Source organism: Calonectris borealis, chromosome 3 (genome assembly GCF_964195595.1).
Source record: "Calonectris borealis chromosome 3, bCalBor7.hap1.2, whole genome shotgun sequence".
NCBI classification, from domain to species: Eukaryota; Metazoa; Chordata; class Aves; order Procellariiformes; family Procellariidae; genus Calonectris; species Calonectris borealis.
Window position 1 is genome coordinate 50,928,527 of NC_134314.1, and position 20,836 is coordinate 50,949,362.

The 20,836-nt window shown below is 43.4% G+C and overlaps 1 long non-coding RNA gene across 1 annotated transcript; it reads right to left on the reverse strand.

Moving 5' to 3' along the window:
• Positions 1-6,217: 6,217 nt before the first annotated feature.
• LOC142080347 (uncharacterized) lies at positions 6,218-19,430 on the reverse strand. The gene is made up of 3 exons (XR_012672968.1): positions 18,980-19,430; positions 6,913-16,432; positions 6,218-6,422 (listed from the first exon to the last, which is right to left on the reverse strand). It is a non-coding gene; the product is annotated as an uncharacterized LOC142080347 (long non-coding RNA).
• Between the last annotated feature and the right edge of the window lie 1,406 nt (positions 19,431-20,836).

Sequence of the window (20,836 nt, forward strand, 5' to 3'; positions counted from 1 at the left end):
GACTATGTAAACCTTATCTCAGCCCATAATTAGCATGGTTATTTTTTTTAATACCTCCTGGTAGCAAACCTGCACATACAAGTAAATAGTTTCTCCCACTCTGAAGCCTTTGCCAACTTCACTTGAGAAGCATCTAAATTATTCAAGTTAAGAGATACCAGCATATGAAAAGGACAGGAAAATAATAAAACACTTTAATTTTTCTTTTGATCTCAGGAGCAGAAAGGTTTACAGGAACAGAGCATGATATGGTTCACCAGTTTCAGTCTCACAGACAGCACATCTACAGTTGAAAAAGGTCTTTTGATAAGTTCCATCACAAATCAATAAGAATTGCTCCACAGGGGGTTCAGCAAGTACTGGAATACATCCAGTTATTTGCTAGGTAAATGCATTTATTGTTGTCTTCTAAATCAGTTTTTTCTTTCCTGGATGATCTTTCTGTACAAGGAGTTACATGAATGAACAAATGAATGCTATTATAGCCAGGGCAATCTTTTTATTCAGGTAAGTGTGGGCTTCTTCTCATCTCTGTTGCTACAGATGAACTGTGCTTTAAATGTCAGTGCATAATTACTTTATCTCTTCTCTCCATCTCATATGAAGTACAGAAATTGAAGACTGACTGTGGAGTCTCTCTAGTGCATATATGAAGAGAATGACAATTAAGCTCCTTTTCTGAGGGGTACTAGGACCCCGTGTTCTGGCCTGAGCCTCTAAGAGAAAGGCCATAAAGATCAGAGATGTGATTCTTCCTTCCCTATTTATTAACCAGCAGAAATAGCCACATAGACAGAGGGCAAAGCTACATCCCACAGAGAAAAGAAGAAGTGGGAAGAAAAGGGACTGCATTATTTTCACTACTTAGAATAGTTACTATGCTGTAACACAGAAAAATGCTATTTTTACAAGCATGTGGGATCCAAATTCACTTAATTTATCCCTGGACCAAGAATAGTACCTTAAAGAATACTTTAAGAAAGTTTTTCTAATTCCCAAAGCAAGTACCATAGGGTCAGGTTTGGGTGCAGTGATAAATATCTGCTCCGCTACTCCTAATCATTCTACACTGAACAACGAAAGGGATATGGATCACAGGTTTCCTTTTACCTGCCATTGTACTGCCACTGCAATCACATTATTCCTTTTAAAAAACCAAAAACTTAATTCAGTCTATATAAGGAAGGTATGACTGGAAGCAAAGACTATATGAACAAAAGCGCGCTTTGCTCAGGATTTTTTTTCCTTGACAATCCCTGCAATCCATACCCAAGTCCAAATCATTCTGCAAACTAACAGAAATGAGTGAACTCCTTCAGCAACTGCCCTGAGGAAATGCCCTATGGAAGAGGGACAGAACCCACAGGATGCTACGGCTGCTGTGCTACAAACCATAAGCATATCTTATTTTATCTTATCTTATCTTACCTTTTAAAAACCGATTTTCAGAAGCAAAATGAATGCAAATTGAATTCTATAGGGGGGGTTAAAAACATTACAGAGAGACCTTTTCTATTAAGTAGAATGATTACATTTCACAAAGGAAGAGCTCTAAGCGCCCTGTTCAATTTGCTGGTGGAAATGCAGCCCCAGAGATGTGCGAGGCATCATTCAGTGCATCGCTGGTGTAGCCTCGCTTCTCTCTCTTCTTTCTAAGATCGGGCCAAGTTTCACAGCTCTGTGACACACTGTCCTCAGAGACCCATGTTTATATCACCTCGCTCCCTGACTCCTTCGAAGGACTTTGCCACATGGGCATTTTTTTCAAAGCTTTCATTTTCAAACACTTCCAAACCTATGAGGTGATAGCATTATGAAAGGCAGAGCTGGCAGAGAGAAAATGGTGTCACGCTCTTCCTTCCCACAAGACTCTCTTTTCTAACAGCGACAAACCAGAGAGACCTGCAGGGTGCGAGTCTGTGAATGACAAACATTTCCAGGAAGGCAATCTTCTTCTAAGGTACCAGAACTGACTTTTACTTTATTAGGTATGTCTGGAAGATGTTACAAATGAGACAACCTAGACATGAGTTTTAAAATATGCTTTATATTGGACATGACAGCAAAACTAAAGTTTAAGTCATCTTTCATACCTGACATATTAGATGACCTGTGACAGTGAGAGAGGAGGAAGAGGGCTCTAGGACACAATAGGAAACCTATCTCATACCAGGCTGTTTCAGTATGGATTTTCTTCCTGGTTATAATCAAAATCCTCCCATTAACTTGTCAGAGACACAAGATATCTATGTGGGGCTGGTCAGGGCAGGATTTTCCTCCTCTGCTTGCACCAGAAGCAGCTTCGATATTTAGCAATAATGGTATTCTCACTGTTGTTTATTCCAATTACAGGACTACCAGCCCAACAGGTAGTGTGTCTGGCAAGCTAGGCAACGGTCTCGCTACTATCATCACTACGGGCTGCACCTCAGAAAGCGAGCTGTACTACATTACGCATGACCATTTGGAGGTCTGGTTACTGGTGGGGTCACTACACAGCCCAAGACAGAGGAAAGCAATACAAGTGGCTCCTCCACCTCTGTGTCCCCGGACGTGGGTGGGTAAGTCCTGGAAGTTCCCTCGTCTGCAGAAGAAATCGTACCAGAACTTGCCTCCAACTATTACTTACGCCACAGTTTTAATTACTGAGTTTTGCCATTAAGCCATGGGCCATCAAGTTTTAATGCAATCCTACACTGTTGATCAAAACATTGTGTTATTTCCTGAATGTCAAACAACATATGACAATAAAGCAGGCATAGGAAAACAAATGTTCAGCTACTTCTGTACTGAATGCAAAGCATAAATGGCTGATCTTTGAATGATTTTGCATTTACTTGAAGCTTTGTAACATTAAAATTGATGATGGTAATTAGTTTGCCTTTCAGAAGAATGAAATCTGAATATTCCTGAATCCTCCTGGGCTCAACAGCCTCCAGCTAAAGTGTATTAACTTGCTTTCTAAGGTTCTTCTATTAGTACTGGTACTGTATTTTTGTAAAGCAAAGACTGAAATAACCCTCTCAGTATTTCTTAAAACAAGTTCAGGCATGCCTGATGAACAGTTTTCTTATCTAACATGGACATCTTGAAGTTATCCAAGCCATCCTGGGCTCCACTTGTACTCAACAGAGAGCTACAGGTACCTCACGAGAATGACTCATGAAGAGATGTAATCGAAGTGGATCTGATGAATTACCTTCTAGAGGGGCCTATTTCTCTCCACTGATATAAATAAAGCTTAGGGGGGCTAGCTTAGACCTAGCAAGGTGATGTTCAGATACACACATTTGGTGACATCTATTTTCCTTTTTTTCTGAAAATACGTATGGTATATATATTAAAGCACTTCAGATTAAGAAAAGATCTTCAGAAGCATAGGAGACTGACTTCACATTTGCTTATTACCTCAGTCTCTTTAAATATTGTAGGTACATTATTATCTTCCCTCCTGATATTCTTGCAGTAATGTCTGCCCCCAGCTGAATCCCTATGTCTAGGAGGAATCGGAGTCCCAGAGGGACTACAAATGCCACTTTCCCTGACTTTGGGGAATTTCTGGACATCACCTGTAACCAGGACTGAACTTCTGTAACTGAAGAACAGAGAGATTCAGGATCGTTCAAAACTAAACATCTCTGGAAAGGAAGGTTTAAATCATACTTCTCATTTTGTGCCTGCAAACAGCTGCTAGTAAGAAGAAAGACCACCAGAATAACCCACCTTCTCACAGCAGTTTTTTTTAAACGCCTTTCCTATATGCCATGCTATCGTCAGCTAGTCAAAAACACTGGTGTCATTAAGAGGCCTAATTCTCCCCTCCCAATTTCTCACATCCACCTGCCTGAGGTTATTTCTCACCTATAACTGGATTGCTTGCTCTGAGCAATCACTGACCTTCCCAGAGATGGGGAAGTTCTGGCAATTGTCGAAACTCTCACGAGAGTCTGGCTGAGATATCACCCAGCCCTTCCCCAGCTGGGTGGGTGTGCATGGGGGTGTATCATTATAATAATGCCATGCCAGCAAAACCTTCAAATCACTACCAATTCTTTTCAATATTGTGTGGAAGAGGGGAGAGGTCTGCAGAAGGAGGATGTGGGAATTACAGAACAGATTGACCAGGGTCACAGGAAAACAAGGGAGCAATCAGGCCACATGTACCCAGAAGATGACAAAGGGATTAAGCAAACAGCCCAAGTAGTTTGGTTTTGTCAAAAACTTATGCCAGACAAATCTAGTGTCCTTTTCTGACAAGGTCAGAACCAGCCTTGTGGACCAAGGGGGGAGCTATATACATGACTTACAAATCGTCTCACATGACATCCTCATAAACAAGTGTTAGAAACACAGTCTAGCTGTAACCAGCCTCAGGTATGGGCACAAGGAGTTGAAAACCTGCTTTTAGCACAGGGCTTATTCATGAGTCGCTGTCAGATGGGGACAGAGACTGTCAGGCAGAGACCTGGTGGCATCCGCTCTCTTTTGCTCAGTATTTTCATTAACAACTAAATGATGATACACAGAGTGGATGACACCAAACTGCAAGTTGTAAATGCTTTGGAGGACAGGATTACAACTAAAAGTGATCTATAATTACTTGGAGGGAGGGTATGAAATCACTATGAAGAAATTCAGCAAAGACGAGTGCTAATGCTACACTGCAGAAGGAGAAAAAATCAAGTACAAAACGAGAAGCACCTGACTGGCAAAAGACCTGGAGGGTAAAACGGGTCCAAACTTTCTTATGTATCAGTAGCATGAAGATGTGTAAGCACATTGAGAGGTATACCGTTTGTGAGAGGCAGGAGGCACAATTTCACTCTTTTCAGCCCTAAGGTACTATATGATGTCCCTTTTGGAGTGTTGCACTTAAAAGACAAAGGAGAGGCCAATCTGGAGAGTTTTAAGAGGGGAATAACTAGTGCTGAGAAAATCTGATCCGCGAGGAAGGCACACAATGAGGCTCCTTCGCCCTGGGTGAGCGCTGACCCGGGCTGCTGCGGCTGCTGGTCCCCTCAGGTACTGTTTCTTTCCACCAGAGTCTCAGGCTCTTTCTTTACCCTTCACCTTCCCACACCATCTCTGACCTTTAAATTGTTCCTTTTTCTCATTTGGCGAGGAAGGACACGCTATATCTTCCTCTTAATGCAGGATTTCTAACCTTCTCTCCTCTGGGCTTCCCACTGGCCTTTCCTTGCTCTTCTCACCCTTTGCTGGAGCCCCCCACTGCCCAGAGTGAGCTCAGGTCACCTTTCATCATGCTCTTGTACCTCTACTTCTAGGTCACCCATCGCCTCTCGTGTTTCAGTGCCCCCCTTCTTCCATCTTAGGCATCAGGCTAAACCTGGTATATGAGAAAAGGGTCAGCAAACCTGTGGCAAAAGCCAGGTGAGGAAAAGCATCAGCCTCAAAGACTGATGACTTAAACTGAATTTAAAAAATGTTTCAATATTTATGTGGGCATGGCTCCAAGAGCAGCTATGAGCTATTAGGAAAAGGGGTGAATTTCCCACTCCAGAGGCTGGACAGAGGGCTTTTGCCTCTCAAGTGACCTGTATGCTTTTGGATATTATATCCTGCTGGCCAACTTCATAAATATTTGCATGTTTCTAAATTGTGCAGCGTGGATTTTGCTCATGTATGTTGCTGTGGATCCGTAGCTCATTGACACTGCTTCCAGCACCACGTCCCCCCCACACCTCAGGGAGGACCACCCCAGGCGCTGGCTGGCTCACAGCCACGTTCCTCCCTTGGCTGGCTCCAAAGGAGACCCAAATGGCAGCCACGCACACAGTCCTCGCAAGCCCTGTGCCAAGGCCACGGTGTGGGGATGGGAACTCAGCCTGCCTGTGCAGGGCACTGCCTAAGTACTGCTGCTTGGTCCCACACCGCCGATGGTTTGCTGTCCCTCGATAGTGAGAGCCCGGCGTTACAGCCAGCAAATGCTGACAGCCCAAAACACCTCTGTTCCCGTACTTCACACAGGCTGGATATGGGGCACCTTCCCACACGCTCCCCAGGAGTTGACATCTCTGTGCTGTCCCAAGCACCCGTGGCACTGCCCATAGTGAGGTCCTGCCCGTGATGGCTGCGCTGGGGCAGAGATGCCAGGTCCGAGGGAAGCATGGCACAGAGCAGTGGCAGCGAGATGGTGACATGTAGGGGTCAGTTTTCCTTAACAGACACAGTTTGTTTTCTTTTTGCCAACTCATACTTTGAGAAATTCACAGGGCTTCCTCATTTCCAAGGCCATTTTAGCTTGGGGCCAAGACAGAAATGAAAACAGACTCACGTGTTTATCGCTAAAAGGCACCTTTACACAATGTTCCTCGTACTTAGTGCATGCGTCAAGGGTTTATTCCTTGGTTTGAGCCTAAACATATTGTTCACGCAGCTGAGCAGGATAATGGCGTTCAATTCTGGAAGGAAAGAATGAATCATTATTGCTACACAAGTCCTGACCCCACCACCTCCCTGGCAAATGAACATGATGCTTTCCAGGTCTCTTACACTGATACATTTGTGAGCCATCAATTATTTACATACTTGGTCAATAATTTAAATGTCCTGGAATGTGCATATTACAAAATAACTGCCTTTGTTCTTTAAATTTTGCAAGGATACCCTGCTGGCACTAGCACAATTAATGACTTAATAAAGCCTTAACAGGAAAATTGAAATACTGGATTTTATTGCCTTGATGGTAACTAAGCTGACTTCTACACTTTGAAAAAGTTATCCTTGCAAGAAGACATTAGGCATCCGCAGAAGTTTTAGTAAATTGGGAGCAATGTACCCGAGGGTTTAAGCGACACTGTTAGAGCGAAATAAAAAGAAATGTCACTTTGCCTTAAATAAGTTATACAGAGAGTAAGAAAATATTTTTAATGGGGCTCTTGCTTAACTAACTTAGCCATTTGCATATGAACTTCAGCAGTGCTCGAGATGCGATGAATGCGGTGTGACCGAAGGTGATGCTATTCCAATGCAGCGGTGTCTGTAGCAGGTGCAGGATAGCAGCGGGCTTGGGCTTAGCCCTGAGAGGGGCACAGCCCTTGTGGGGGTCCCTTCAGCCCTCTCTTTTCTCCTCCCATCTTCACAGCTGGAGAGAGAAGGTCTGCATGCAATATCGGTAATTCACATCAATTCACTGCCTTTAAAAAGGTGTCTAGGCGACCTCGCTGTCATTTTAACAATGTGCCTGGACAAAGGGTGGCTTGTGTTTGTTCACAGGACTTCTATAACTGCTCCTTAGAGGTGCATTACAAATCTGAGTTTCAATGTTATTGAATAAATAGACCTAGATAAACATTTTTCCTGGAAAACAAACTGAATCAACTTGTCTCCATGAGGGTGTTTGGGACTGCGATTCATGTGATCCAAACACCTTTTTCTTTTTCATCTTTTTGGGGATGCAAATGGGTCCTAAAAAAGAGACTGTAACAAATTTGTGACACCGCAGAACAGCATTTTTTCTGAAATCTTGCAGGTGGTAGATTAGCTTTTGATCAGTAAAACCAGCTCCCCCCCTTCATGCCAAAAAACGTTATTGATGTTATTGATGGAGCAGAGGAGCGACCAACCCACCTCACCAAGAGCATTTCAGGGTAGACTGCTATAGCATAAACATCGACAAGTGCCAAAAGTGTTTACAGGCAAACTGAGCTACACACTTCCAGGAATCTTTATCAATAAAAAGCTCTGCTTTACCGAAAAAGGGTCAGTGCAGGTTATTTTCAGGCCCAGGTAATGATGTAAATAAGGGTACAAACAGGAAATCGTTCTGTCATTAATGTTTTTGATTAAGAATTGCAGGGATGTGGAATAAACAAACAAAGCAACAGGCAGCATTCTGTGAGCTACATGGAAACTTGAGGTCCTGTGGTTCACGTCCTAGACGTAAGCAACAGTGTGGACTCTCTGATGGCTAACCAGGGTTGAGCATGTGCTGCAGCTTCCATCAAACCTGGGGTGGTTCCTCGCCGCCTCGCAGCATCTCTTTTGATGAATTCAGTAGGAGCCTAATACCTCATATCTTTCTGTCAGGCATGGATGGAATTGGTCAATATGTTCAAAAGTTATCTGGGGCAAGAGGAGGAAAGGGCTGATTGATAGGAGGAGTCTAATTTCTGAATTTCTCTGTAAAACCATTTTTATTACAAAAGCAAATTTACCTTAGGCTGCAGAAGTCTTATTCATCTAGTGTGCTGTTGCTAGGTAGAAAACACAAAACTACTTTGGAAAACAAGGCTTTTAGTAAGTTGTCTCCTTTGCTGCCTGGTGTGGGTGAGGAAAGTAAGGAAATGCCATATGGAGAAGAGAGAGAGCCGTGAAGGAAGCTCTATCTTTCTGCCTCACCACGTATTTATCCCTCTACGCTATATACCTGACCTGCAAGAAGCCCATCCAAGGGCTTGGGAAAGAGACATGCCGTGTGACATACTTCCCCTCCAAGTGCTGCATGATTTCATTTTTAGATATGCTCATTTACCACCGTGGCTACGTGGCAGTAGCACAGTTCCCATCCAAAGAACTGCAGGCTGCAATGCACCCTGAGGGCTTCTCGGTGCTCACAATACCGTCATTCACTTTTCCTTGCAAGCCTGGTTGTTCATGTCACCCGCTTCTCAGTGGGAAGTCAGCCACGAGGGTGGAGTATTTCCGAAGCTCCTCTCATGCCTGCCCATTGTTGCTGGATGGGGACCTTGGGAGTCCTCTCCCTCCCAGGCAGGCAACACCGCAGCTTCTAAAATCCAGTGCAACCTCTTCCACCCTTCCCTCCTGCTGGCACTTCTCTCTCTCTCTCTCTCTCTCATTGGAAAGGCTGTCTGAGAGCAAAGAACCTCTCTGCCTTAATCCACATTTGTCATTAAGCAAGTTGGGCATTTTGTGTTTCCACTAACCTGATGAATACGTTTCTGAAATATAAGACTACATTTAAATCTCTTCAAGGCTGTATGAACAGATTTCAACCAGATGACTCTGGAAGTACAGCACTTCTGGAGACTCATCATCCCTCTGTGGGATTATCCAAATATTCTGTTTATGTCTTCTAATTAGATAACTTTATTTGACTTACAGCTCCATTTTCTAACTTGGGTTTAAGAACATTTTTGCATCTTTTACTTAGGAAGTTATTGTTCAAAAGTTCCTTGCTAAGTTTCAATTTGCAAAAAAGCCAGATGGTGTAGTTAAATCAGAGGCTGCTAAGAAGATTTTTATTTGATCTGTAACTGAGAAGGATGATGAATAGTTAAATCTAAACAAAATAAAAACATGTTTTAAAAAATCTAATCCTGGAAAACTGGATCCAAATATCAAAAAGGGTTGGTCAAGAAGTTCTACACATCAGACAATATGTCAATTTTCAGTAACTTATTGAATATTAGAGAAGTTCCAAAGGTTGGAAAGAGACCTAATATTGTGCCAAGGCTTTTTAAAGGAAGTTCAAATAAATAAATATTAGCTCATCAGTTGGGCAACAATCCTAGTCAATATAATTGAATAGCTGAAAGGAGAGACAATTAATAGGATTTAAAAGTAAATGAGACAACTAATGCCAGCTAATACAGATTTACGGAAAATCAATTTTGCCTAATAAATTTGCTGACTTTTTCTGTGATATTACAAGTTTGGTTGTTAAAGTAATAGAACTGATATAATAACTTCAGGTATATATAAGGTATTTTAATATGGTAAAAAATTAGAGGAAAGAAGAATCAACACTGAACACCAGACGCCTGCCTTTGAGGTGGGTGCCGGCAGAGGAGCCTATCAATGCTGCACTCCAACCTGGCTGGATGTGTCAGTGCCATCAAAGGAACCAACAGAAGAGAGTGATGGTTTTTGACATTTAATTGTACAGCTCTTCTATTTCACACTGCTAATAGATTTTTTCCAAAGAGTTGACCAAACAGATTGGAAAACATTCCATAACTTGCTGCGGGCTCTCACTGTGAATTGCCTATCGCTGATCCTGGGTTCAGGGCACCCATCATATGTACCCCACCCCATTAAAAAGACCATAGGGCCAGACATTGGACTTGACATCCAAGATGCAGCCCATGTACCATGTACACAGCGAGCGGCTTCACAGAGATTTTGGCAGAAAATGCTTTCTTTCTCCCCTCACACACACACATACAAAAGAGAGCAAACTCTTCAGAACTGTGTTTGCAGTCTCATTAAATTGTTAAATTGAGTTTCTAAAAACTAACTAACTAGTCTCCTAGCTTTGTGATTAGTAATATATATAAATCCTCTTAGGAACTTTGTAAATCTATTAATCTTCCTAAGAAAGTATTTCAAACCAATTAAATGACAGTTAAAGTGTTCTGTGCAAAACATTGTAATGAGACAAAAAACCCTCTGAAAAAATATATGTATATATTCACGAACTCAGACTTCTAGAGAAGAGAGCTAATCCTGGTACGCTGAATATCTAAGGAGATTATTTCTCTCTAAAGTTCCTTTTTCATCACAGCATTTTTGTTTAACTAGTTAAGGTAAAACCTATCAGTCATGGAGGACTGAATGGAAACAGCTTCATTAAGACGAACCCGCTGATAGTTCCCCTATTTCTGAAAGTTAAATTCTCTTGAAAAATTAATCACAGTGAATCTGGCAGAACCAATTTTAAAATGTGAGAACATGTGAGTTGCTCTGCTTCTAGCCTGGAGTGAGATGAGATCAATATGTTAAATTAAGTCTACATAAAACCATACAGAAGAATTTGGGCAGGCAACATTTATTCCCCATCAGGAGAGTAAATGTAATTTAGAGAGCAGCGAAGAGAGGTCTTGGTAAAAATATTACCAGCTAAAATTAATGACAGAAAACAACTGCACTGAACTCATTCATTGCCACTCAGACGTCTGGTATCAGTTGTATTCACTTTAAATCTGCTGAAAAAAGAAAAAGAGCTGTGAAACGTGAGCCGGCAAACACATTAAAAAAAAACCCCAGGCTGTGATTCTGAATTTAATCCCTAAAAAAGTCTTCATATATTCAAAAAGAAAATAATAAAAACTACTGAGATTTTGGAAAAAATTACAAAATTAGTCATGAATCCTTAAAAGAGAATTTCATAAACATCCACTTAATACAAATCTTATAATTTAATACACAAAAACACACAGAGTGTACAAATGCGCTATTTGGGCTTTCAAATCATCAAGGAGAAACTAATGGCTTGCATTATTTCTTTGTGGGGACTGGAGAGAGCAAACAGACTCATTATTATGTTCTTGCCTAATGCAATTTTACTTACATTGTGCACATAGGCACTATTAATTGAGTGCAAGTGGCATTAAGCAGCAAAAATGCCAGCAAAAGTAATTTGCGTTGTTGCAGAAAGCAGCGGTTGTTCAGGCCTCCAGGAATTTCTTTTATATCAGCTGTCCAGATATTTTGATGCTTTAACTTCTTCCCAACTTTGATGTCCAGGCAAAATTTCCAAGCTCCCTGTTTAGCTCACTTTTCCTCCTTGGATCTAAGTTCTTCCAGCAAATTGGAGACTATGCAGTGATCTGTGCCCCGCTGGTATTTAACAAACCAATTACACAGAATAAAACTAACTGGGCTGTGGATGCAGGTCTGTGCCCAGTGCAGCTTTGTGAAGGTGATGGAATTGCAGCATTATAGCTCAGACCAGATTTGGATCAGTACCGACAGGGCCAAAAATTCACTTAACATAAGGCAGCAGAACATCATAGCATTATGAAGAACTGTATGTACACTGCACTAGTTACCAACCCTTATACATAAGAGACCCTAAAAGGACGCTAGTGATGATTTATAGTTACACCACCAAAGTCAAAGACTTGAGAGGAGTTTTTAAGCACTGCCAACACATCTCCTTTTGCTCAGACAGTTGTTCTTTTAGTCAGTTATATTTGTTATTTTCAGATCATTGTAACTTAAATTGGTCATTACATTGATATGAAAATTTTAAATAGAAGTCAATACAGGAAAGGAGAATTTCACCAGGGTCCTCTGTTGCTGGTTATCTGGTATTAAACAGCAGTGACAGCAAAAGAGGAGGGCTGCAGTTATTTTCCTTTCATTAACTCAGTGGAAGAAATTAATTAGATTTCAAAACCTACCTTTTCTCTAAAGGTCTGATATTTTTAGTAATAACATTCATTAAAAACCCATCCCTCTCTGGTTTCTAGCAAGCAAGCCAACACGTTGCTTCTTCCGTGAGGACCACGCCAAGGTGGCTGTCGCTGCCCGTGCAGCCTGGAGCCAGCTGCACAAGTGCTCTTCAGCTTACAAAATCCCTACCGATAGTTTCATGGCAGTGGCTTAGAAAAGTAAGTCCACATATGCCATGTAGTAGTCCGTGTGCATGATATTTCTAGAGGACTTTGCGCCCAGAAGGCTTTAGAGGAGCTAAGCAAACCAAAACACGGGTGGGAAAAGTGATCTACCTGACATCAGCTGCTTACTTTGCAAGAGACTTTTCTTCGGAAAACGTTTTTTAAACGGAAAGGCAGATTTGTTTTGAGAGAAAGTTGGAATGTAAATACTGTCTTTAGAAGTAGCATCTGCTCAAATTTTTTCAGCATATGCTCTTTCATTTACCATTGCAAAAAGACTCGTAAAACTTTTCCAAGCTTTTAGAATTCGAACATGCAAAATTTTTAAGACAACCATCAAAATCAGTTTCGTTTTTGTTTCCCATTGATTGCTTTCAGATTTTTCTTCCACAGAAAAAGGATTTTTTTTTTTTTATTCTAGTCAATTTTGTAACAAAGAAAAGGTTTGGGAACTCCTGGAGTTTCTCACAACAGGAATAATCCAGCTCCTGCCTAGATCTAGTCATTGCCAAACAGTACAGCCCTGGAGCATAGGCACAGGGGAGATGGAAGATTGAAAAAGATGTTAGATATTCACAGTCTCAGTCTCCGTTTTGGGTTAACTGATGATAACTGTACTTTCACGACCCAAAGCTTCGTTTGGATCCAACTGGATGTATAGACAACACAGGTGATGCAATATATCCAATCATATATTTTCTATTAAAAAAAAAAGGAAAAAAGATCCCAGCCCTAAAGTAACATGAATTTCTGTGCTCAATGAAGTCAGTGAGAGCTTTGGCTTTCATTTATTTTGGTGATGAATGACAACACAAAACATTGTTCAACCCTTGGCTTTTCTTCTGAGGAAGAGGGACCGAAATGGGAAGGAGACAGGCAGCGCATGGGCTGAGATCCAAGGCAGGCAGGACAGCAGGAGGCCAGGGTTATCGCTTTCAGGTGAACAAAACTTTCCTACCCCACAGGAAGAAAATCAACATGGGAGGAGGGGCAGGGCGAGGCAGAATGTGCTGAGTAAATTTAATCAATCCAACAGTAACAAAGAGCTAAACAAGTCACTGTATTTATCCAGGACCTGTCTTTCAGCCTATAAACCCTTCAAACCAGTGAGGGGTTGCACTGGGAAGCTGTGCAGCAGCAGGCACTCCATCTGCGTTACATTTATAATAGGTTTTCCAAAAACCTCCATGCTATCTGGGAAAAAGCTCAGGGTCCTTTTCCGCTGGTGATGCCCATAGATGTTCACAATTTCCTAGCACCACATCTAGCTGCGTGTTCATGGATAAAACTTACACATCGCCGATGCCACGGGAAGAGATTTCTTGTGGAGTAGCTCAGTCCTTTGGTGTTTGCAGGCTGTTTGAAATGGCTTGAAGGGGAAAAAAAATCTCTTTGCTTCATAAAATGCAGCTGTTCCAGAGCTAGGAGCAATAGTTACTGCGCTCATGAGATTGCTCTTCAGATAGCACAGTGACACCTGGTAACTTATTGCCAAAAAGATATAAATACAGGTAGTTCAGTGAAAAGCAACAAAAATGCCCTAGAGGGGCTGATTTAACAGAAAAAGCAAGAAAAACCCTTAAGAGCACATGAGCCAGGACTGGTAACACTCTACAAATATTTGAGAAAGGAAAGAAATGTAATATGGTATAATCAGGAAAACATGAAGGCAGGGAAATGGTGGTCAGTGAGTCTATTCTAATACCTAGCACAAAAGCTTGGATAGCTTGTAAAATAGTTCCCTTGTTTCCTCATGATGGGTCAAACAAGTTTTTCCCAAAGCCTAGGAGTGCCTTCTCTTTGTCTCTCAAGATTTTCCAATGGACATGAAGGGCTCACAAACATCCTAAGGTGGAAGGCTGTCCCTTTACATACTTTTTTTATCTAAACCCCCATAAACATAGCTGATCTTTATCTCAAAGCCTGAAAGCACCTCTTGTAACGTTGCGCTTATCAGATATCCACTCTTCATAGCAACTTCAGCCTTCTGAAGAGTCTGAAGTCTGTCACATTTCTATCCAGCCTAATACCACTTTGATTGCCACGCTAATATCAAGGCATATTATTGTATCTGGAGATTTCGGGCCTGCCTTTCTATCAAAGTTATATTGGCTCTCTGCTATCTGTTAATCTTGTTAAGCTAATTATCACTCAAATGGAGAAGTGGAAAGGAACAAAATAACCTTTGCCAACACTTAGGTCCCAGGAAGAGAAGGAAGATTATTTACAGGCACACAAACACACAGGCACGCAGCTCTGACTTACTGCTGTTGGCATTTTCGTAACATTTGATCATCTGGTTGCTAAGCACACTGCCACATTACCGCTTGACATTTACATTTTATTTTCAGTTTATTGCTAAAGGTAGGAAATGAAACACTCTCCTACTCTCTTAAATTATATTCATCTTGCTAATAATACTGCTAAAAGCCCCATTCTATTTTATTTAATGAACTTAGAATACCTGATAAACATTCAGAAACTGTCCAGCAAACCTGTCGTCTGTCCTGCCTGAAGAAGGCAGATCTGTTAAGAGCATTTCCTCATCGGAGAGGAGGCTTGCTGCGGAAATCCCGGCTCTTGTAGTCTGGGTAGAAACTCACTGGAGCCTTCCAGAAGAACTAAAAACTCAGAGCAAACCAAACCCGCAAGAGCCTCAAGTAGCAACATCAAAAAACTCAGCTCCTGTAATCTAAAAGAACTGGCAGGGCCTTGTGCAACTGGGGAAGCCAAAGCGGAGGTCACCTCTCAGTAAATAGCAGAAGCAATTTAATGCGACAGACACCTGAGCGTCTGACTGTGAGCTGGCCTTCCTTGCAAAGGTAATTTATCAGCTCAAAGATCAGAAGTAAATTTTGCCAAACTCATCGTTCTCAGAAAGATTTTGACTCACTAGCGGCTGCGGTTTAAATCACTTAATAGCTGAAACATGCTGGCCTTCTGTGCCACAGCGAAACATGTGAAGTGAGAGCTTTATCTAATGTATAAATAAGAGACTAGGGCTCAGGCTCAGATGTCTAACTCCCAGGCTCCCTAGTTAGGCGTCCCACCCCTCAGAGTCAGTCCAGAGAAGTGCTGGCTATCTCCAACTCCCGCTGATTATAACAGCAACTGCAATCTTCCAGCCACTACTAGCAGTAAGAAAAACATTATACTCTCGTAAAGACCTCAGAAATAAAGTTGGGACCTTATTCCCGCAAGCTGACCAGAGGGGCAATGGGGATATGTCTTCTGCCCTGGGAAACTCCCACTCTAATGGGTATAAACACACATCTGTCCCTAGGAGAACGTGAAGGCTCCAGCTCTTCCCCACATCGAACAGGCAGCGCGGGCAGCTCAAGGGTGGGGGAGACTTCTGCAGCTCGCCGCTTGCCCGGCGGAGGTGACCAGGCAGCAGTGGCAGCGGCAGCCGGCGGGCATGGGTGCGAGGGCACGGGAGGCAGTCGCGGTGTGGTTTGTGCCTTCTTCCAAACACAGAGGAGGAGCCGTAGGAGCAGGGTCAGCCCGAGGCGGGGCTGGAAATTATTCTGGAGAGTAACGAGTTTGCCTGTCCTCTGTTCCCTCACAGTCTCTCTACACTGGTTTACCCAAATCAACACACACCGTTTCAACCCCCCTTTTTATCTCTCCCACAAATCCTCACAGTCCTGCGCGTCCCAAGTGCCTGACCACAGCCTGGACCCATCCGTGCCCACTCTACCTCTCTCCCCTGACAGACTCCAGTTCCCAAACCTCTGACTCCCACCCTGTTTCCAGAGGCAAGCCCCAGCCTAGGTGCAGCTGGGTAGGCAGGGAAGTCTCAGGAGCAGCTCTCTTTCTTGCGGAGAAAAAAGTTACCACCTGCCAGCTGCTCCGCCGTGACACAGGCAGTGGCCCACGCACAGGCTCTTCTCTTTTGCATGGGAAAAAAATAGCTTACCTCTCCACACGAGAATAAACATTGGGAAAAACCTGCAGATGGGGCATGAGGAACCGCCGGGTCACAAGCAGTCCCTTGAGTGGCAAGGGCTGTCCAGCTTGGAGGAGAGAAGGTTGGCAGAGGAGAACTGGGAGCACTAGCTGAAACCAACAGTACAGAGACGAGGATTTCTCTGGGTGGCTGGAAGATTCTGGAAGAAAATATTCACTTATTTTCCAAAATAATTAGTGTCCTCCTGAAGAACAATTTATTTTTCTGATAAAAAATTAAGTCACTTCTATTGGTGTCAGCATGCCTTGCTTAGAGTGTGCCTGGGATAGCTCTTCCAACTTTACAATTTAGAAATGGCTTCTAATGGCTTCTTCACAGCCTTGGAAAGTAAAGCAACAGGTCTGTGTTTGGTACCATGGCAGAGTGAGCCACTGCCATCAGCATGGCGAGCCAGGGAGGCTGATATCATTTGGATATAAGTATCACCCTCTGGATTTGGCCCATAGCACCAGAAGGGATGTGGCATTTGCAGGTTTCAGCAGGTAGACTTGCAGATCACTCAAAGTTAAGCATTGCAGTGATCTGAAAATTGTCACATCCTTTCTCCTACCTGTGTTGTGCAACGTACAAGCACAGCGTGAAGCAGCGGTGTGAGCTGCATGCCCTGCAGAGCAGTAGGCACAATTAAAAGCCCTGGTACTCAAGAGGTGCTGCAGCTGTTCTGATTTTCCCTGTAGTTCATGTGAATTACAACTATGGCTTAACAACCAATTTAAAATAGTTTATTGAAAGAATAAACATTGCATCACTTACTAAACTGTCAGAAATGTCTGCATGTTCATAAATGAGGCGATGTCTGGATCTCTAATTTTCTCTCTTGTAATTTTAACAAAGAAACCATTTCGCTAGACAGCAGATTTAGTTTTCCTTCTTTATTATATGAAGCAGTTCCATTGTTTGGGAAGGGACAGTAGTCAATCAGCTGCAGTTTCTGTCTGTATGCAAATGCTTGGTAATACCTGAGTGTACAATTCTGATTATTTATGAGCTAATTGTCCAGTATGTGTTGCAGTTAATACTCATAAATACTAGGCTTTAAGAAAAAAAGAAATAGCATAGATAAAGTTCCAGTCTCGGTGTGTATCAATAACATTGCCATTGTCTATGTGAAAAGCTGGTACCTGCAAATTTTCTATAAAAAGAAAGAAACTAAATGTCCACAGCCCATATTTTTTTCCCAAATTCCTCTTTCATGTGGCTTGATATACAGATTACAAATGTGACAGCCATTCAGCTAGCTTCTCCTTTCCATCTAAGGCTTTCTAAATATCACTTGATTATGGCACTCATTGGACTGCTGGGTTTCAGGGAAAAGAGGATTTGTTCCTGATTTCTCTACATTTCTGCCTAATTAGATCTGCATGCCAGAGCAATCTCTGCACTTTAACACTGCAATAAAGCCAAAAGCAAAAATCAAATTAAATCCCTGAAGAACTGTGAAGAAGCTGTGCTTGGTCACAGAAATCCAAGGGCTTGAACCCAGTTGTGTGGCTCCCGGTTCTCATCAAGAGGAGGCACTTGCCAGGCTTGTCCAGACTGTCCTAAGCTTAGCAGGTGTACTGTTCCATACAACAGTAACCCAACTTTTCTCCAGTAAATGTTTAATCTAAGAAGAATGTACTGTATCATACAAAAGCAGGTACAAAAAACCTCCCTTACACTCCCACAAATTTCACCAGTCCAATTGCCACATTGAAAAGGCAGCATAGCACTGGACTGTGCCTTACAGGCAATTAGTTCACCCATGCTGATGAGACACAATTTAGCCATATAAAAAGGGAGTGTACCTAGCACCTGTTTGAAGAAAGAAAATAATAAGTAATTAGGGAAGAAAGCAAAACTTCACTGAAGCCAGGAAGTAAGTTTAGCTCCGTGTATACTCACTCCTGAGGCAAAAGGTTTCTAATTAAATATTTTATTGTGGGAATGCATTGCCAGCTGGAGGGAGGAGAGAGCCCCTGTGTGCTCAGTGGGCTCTCACCAGTCTCCAGCCTTCCCTCACCACATCCCAAAATAATCCAGGGTGGTGGGTGTGGGGCCTCTCGAGAGCAGAGCTCCAGCACACACACAAGATCCACAGTCAAATGGAAAGTGGTACCACCTTCACAACCACTTTTGCCCGGTGGTTACCCATGGGCAACTTGGAAACGAATGTTTTTCTAAATTTACGTCTCGTTTCAATTGCAAGGTTACATTTTCTAAATGGAAATATTTTACATTTACACCAGAGGAACACCAGGGCGCATTCCTTCATTTCCACACTGCCTCCATCTCAAGGACAGAAACATACTTGTGTGAGTATTACACCACAGCAGTCAGGCCTATCACGCACCATCTAGAGGCTTTAACCAGACCATGACTGAGTAGTGGCCAGGTGTGGTAAAAATATAAATGAGATCCAGCATTCCTGGGATGCCCCAAACAGTGGTTCCAGAGTAGAAGCAGTTTTTAACCCTTATTTCACCTAATTCAGATAGGCAGAACATGAATCTGAGGAGCGAGAATGTAGTCAGCAGAAGCCAAGTAAATATTTTCTTAATGTACAAAGGTTTTGCATTAGCCTTGATTTTGCTTTATCCAAGTTATCCCACTTCCCCTCATCCTCCTGTTCCCTGGGATAACAGAGAGGGACAGGCTGAGATAAATTGAGAACAGTCAGAAGTGTCTCCCATGAAATCTAGCATACCTGAATTTGATATCAGTGTTGTTATGAACACACTGAAGAGTTCAAGTTCATGTTCCAAGCGACAGAAGGAAGAAATTACACTAACAAAACTGTTATTTATGAGGGAGCAAACCTTGCAGTCATTCTAGGTGTTTTCAAGCACTGGAATAGCGTTTCTGGCCAGCACCAAAACTCCACGCTAGGCAGGCAGCGGGAGTGTGATAAAGCCGGAGGCAGTTGCTTCTGTTACGAAAGGATAAGAGCCTACAGTTTTAAGAGAGGTGATCACATCTGTGGAACAGTTTTCAGAGAAGAACCAAAATGAAAGTGATCCCATAACTGCAGTAACAGATGGACTTTTTGTTTACAAAAGTAAAAGCCAGAGTGCTTGCTGACTTCTCATGATAGAGTATTACAGGAAGCAGAGGCAACAGATAACCTCGAGATCACCGCTGTGTATAGCACAGAGATGACACTCAGCGTGTGACAGAATACAGATCTCTTGAACTCCACCAGCTCTACACTGGTAGAGAGGGTCCCTTGGGAGACAGTCCTGAAGGGCAAAGGGGTCCAGGAAGGCTGGACGTTCTTCAAGAAGGAAGTCTCAAAGGCGCAGGAGCGGGCTGTCCCCATGTGCCACAAGAAGAACGGGCGGGGAAGGCGACCGGCCTGGCTGAACGGGGAGCTCTGGCTGGGACTCAGGGAAAAAAGGAGAGTTTATCACTTGTGGAGGAAGGGGCAGGCAACTCAGGAAGGGTACAGGGATCGCGTTAGGTCGTGCAGAGAGGAAATTAGAAAGGCAAAAGCCCGGCTAGAACTCAACCTGGCCACTGTCGTGAGAGACAACAAAAAATGCTTTTATAAGTATGTTAATGACAAAAGGAGAGCCAAGGAGAATCTCCATCCTCTATTGGATGCGGGGGGGAACGTTGCCACCAAGGACGAGGAAAAGGCTGAGGTACTCAACGCCTTCTTTGCCTCAGTCTTTAGTAGTCAGAGTGGTTATCCTCAGGGTACTCAGCCCCCTGAGCTGGAAGACGGGGACGACGAGCAGGATAAACCCCCCATAATTCAAGAGGATGAAGTTCATGACCTGCTATGCCACCTGGACGTTCACAAGTCTATGGGGCCGGATGGGATCCACCCGAGGGTACTGAGAGAGCTGGCGGAGGAGCTTGCCGAGCCGCTCTCCATCATTTACCAGCAGTCCTGGTTAACTGGGGAGGTCCTGGACGACTGGAGGCTTGCCAATGTGACTCCCATCTACAAGAAGGGCCGGAGGGAGGATCCGGGGAACTACAGACCGGTCAGCCTGACCTCGGTGCCGGGGAAGATCATGGAGCGGTTGGTTTTGAGGGTGGTCACGAGCCATGTCCGGGACAACCAGGGGATCAGGCCCAGCCAGCACGGGTTCATGGAAGGCAGGTCCTGCTTGACCAACCTGATCTCCTTCTATGACCAGGTGACCCGCCTAGTGGATGAGGGAAAGGCAGTGGATGTGGTCTACTTGGACTTCAGTAAGGCCTTTGACACTGTCTCCCACAGCATTCTCCTAGAGAAGCTGGCGGCTCACGGCCTACACAGGTACACTCTTCGCTGGGTAAAAAACTGGCTGGACGGCCGAGCCCAGAGAGTTGTGGTCAACGGAGTTAAATCCAGTTGGCGGCCGGTCACGAGCGGTGTTCCCCAGGGCTCAGTACTGGGGCCGGTCCTGTTCAATATCTTCATCAATGATCTGGACGAGGGGATCGAGTGCTCCCTCAGTAAGTTTGCAGCCGACACCAAGCTGGGCGGGAGTGTTGATCTGCTGGAGGGTAGGAAGGCTCTGCAGAGGGACCTGGACAGGCTGGATCGATGGGCCGAGGCCAACTGTATGAG